This window comes from Galeopterus variegatus, unplaced genomic scaffold, assembly GCF_000696425.1.
Source record: "Galeopterus variegatus unplaced genomic scaffold, G_variegatus-3.0.2 Scaffold9554, whole genome shotgun sequence".
NCBI lineage: Eukaryota > Metazoa > Chordata > Mammalia > Dermoptera > Cynocephalidae > Galeopterus > Galeopterus variegatus.
The window spans coordinates 16,837-19,934 of record NW_007735665.1 but is presented as its reverse complement, the minus strand read 5'-3'; positions in this window follow the sequence as shown (position 1 = coordinate 19,934).

The window sequence follows — 3,098 nt, the reverse complement described above, 5'->3', positions numbered from 1 at the left end:
TGCTGTCACTCCTTTGTTAACAATCACCCATGAAATCCAGAGTTGTTTCCAATCAGATGTCCAGCAGAATCTCAAGTGTCACATGGTCCTCACTAGCTCCTTCTACTCCTTGTAGCAAATGCTGTCATTGCCCCCACCCCTGACGTACCTCCACTCACTCACTTAAACTTGTTTAAACTCCCTTATGGTCCTCACTAGCTCCTTCTACTCCTTGTAGCAAATGCTGTCATTGCCCCCACCCCTGACATACCTCCACTCACTCACTTAAACTTGTTTAAACTCCCTTGAGTAAAAGTTCTGGCTAACTTCTCATTTCCAACTGCTGATATCTGCATCTCTGTGCCTGAGGACTCTTTTCCCCAAAACTGCAGAAATCACTATGACACCAACAGTGCTGAGGAATTAACACCATCCAACCAGTGACTACTAGGAGTTAGTAATTACATCAGTTTCCTTGCTCCTAAGATGGGATAATTCTGAGATATCTGTGGTGTTCCCCAGAGTTTTCTCACAGCATTAAGCTTTAGTCAATTCCTGTGTCAGCTGGCTTAATAGAGCATCTGCAATGGCAGTCTTCTTTTTCTTATTTCAACTCCACACTTCCCTACTCTTGTTCTTTGACTTTCCCAAATAAACAGCTTGTGTTCACATTCTTGTCTTGTGTTGTGCTTCTAGAGTTCAAACTGAGATGCTCCCTTCAAATCAACTCTGAGGGTTCCATCGCCTCTTTTACATACTGTTTCATGGGTCTTATAGCAATTCCTGTTGTCACTATGTGGTAGAGATAGACAAAGAATATTTTCTTCTAATCTAACCCAAAAGATTTCATCTAATGTATCATACACAATAGATTAAAGTGCAGGAAAACCAAAGAGCAGATTGAAAGGTAGCAAACTCAGACTGGCGGATTCAGAAAGGATTTCTAGAATGACATCACCAATTTGATATTTAAGAGAAAAATTATTCATATGTTTAGCAATAATTCACTGATTTATATGAATGTCCCAGTCACTCTTTCAAAAGCTGGGGGTGGAAAGATAAACAAGAGCTGGGCTCTGCTTAGCAGCCTGTATCGTCCATAAGGAGTTGTCCTTCCATCTGTTTTCAAGTTTTAATTCCAGCTTTGTGTGGTTATGAGAAGAACAAAAGAAGGAGGATAAGGAAGGGGCAGACATGGTAGAGGACAAGAACAACGAGGAGGATCAATCAAACATTGGTAGAACTAAATTTCTAAGCAAAAAGAAATGCAGAAAGTAATAGAGTCTCTTAGTAGGGAAGTGAGGAATGTCTTTTCATGACAAGAGATGGGAGAGGAAAGCTCTTTCTAAAAGCAGCTATAAAATGATAGCTTTGAAGTCATTTTGAAGGCCCATATTGTCCTCTCTTTGTTTCAGCTTTGGCACAATTAACATCCAGTTCATTAAAGGAATAATGGTGATCAGCAACCTAAACCAGGCTTCTCCTATTCTATGGTTGGATATAGAATTCACTCTGTATAAAGAGATGTTAAACTGAGAGCAGAGCCTTATTTACAAACACAGATTTCTTCGTATGTCGTTTGCCATCCTAGAGAGAAACCTGAACTTGATTTCCTTTCTGGGCATGAATGTTTGTGTGTGGGAGAAAAGAGACTGATCAGAAGAAGACTTAAACCTGGGATATGATCACCCCAGTCCCAACGTTTCCTCACAGGCAAGTGATAACTGCCGTGAGCAATGTCTTTTCCAAAGTTGAAAGCTATAGCATAAGTATAAAAGATGTTTATAGATATCAGGCCTTACAGCCAGTGAAGTTGAAACAAACATTCGTAAGTCGCTGCTTAGAGATGCACACAATTAATTGAAGACAGATAATTGCTTGTGTAATGGCTTCTTGTACACTAAGTACCTGTTTACAAATCAAATTATTCAATTTGGAGTCTCAAGTGTATGCTGCCTATGCTCAATTAACCCCTTATTGCTATGCATAAAAACCTAGTTCTTAAAAATGTGGCCTTTAATATTTTTAAGATCATCTAAATTATAATACAAATTTATACAATGAACTATGAAATAAAAGTCAATTATGTCGTAGGTTAAGAGATATAACATATTTATTGCTCTGAGTCATTTGCTGCTATTGTTTGAAGCATACATGTTTATTTGTATAACTTGTGTTTAAACAGGTTCTCTATGCAAGCAGCAAACATTCTAAGAGATATTAAAACATGCCTGATACAAATCTGAAAAGGCAATTATCTAAAGACATTAGAGGGCAGCAACCAAACTGCTGATATCCTGGAAAAGTAGGTGTATTAGAATTATTTATTTAATCATTCTTTTATTTGAATGTTTTTTCCCACCATATGTTGAGTAATATGGAAGGTGTACAAAGAGAAAGGAGACTTGACCCCTGCATTTACACATGATTAGACAGATCTGATCCATAGCTCTGAGTGCTGCTGGGGAGATGCATGGTGTTATGAGCTCAAGCCCTGGAAACACACAGGCTTTAAAACCAGGCTACAGACCTCAGGAAATGAGCAAACAAGCATAACTGGATCATCACTTTAGCCTTAGTTTTCTTATCAATTAAAGTGGATCAATATAGCACCTTGCTTATGGAGGAATGTGAGAACCTAAATGTTTACCATATTCTAAAAACCCAGAGAAAAACAAAACAAAAAATCCCATACATTTTATTGCTGATTTAAAGAAAAATATTTTTGTCTATTGGATTTCCATGATTCAATTTCTATCATTTATCCTTCTACAGATGGATAAGATAAGGAAAAAAAATTAAAAAAAAGACTCTTGGATAGGTAATGGGTAACAAATGCCACAAATAAATGCCACAAGTATTTTTGGCATGTATGCCAAAACTAAGCAGGCATCAGATTAAGATTTCCTTGAAGATTGTGTGAACATATGGCTAAATAAATGGCAAAATAATAGGATAAGAAGGAAAAATGTGGAATGCACACCATAGATAAAAATTACATTTAGTACTGGTTTAGAGATTTGAGGCTTAGTTTCAGAACTAAAAGTCCTTTGATGTGAAGAATATATTAAACACTAGGAAAAAAACAATTTGGATTTTTAAAAATTCTCATTTATTTC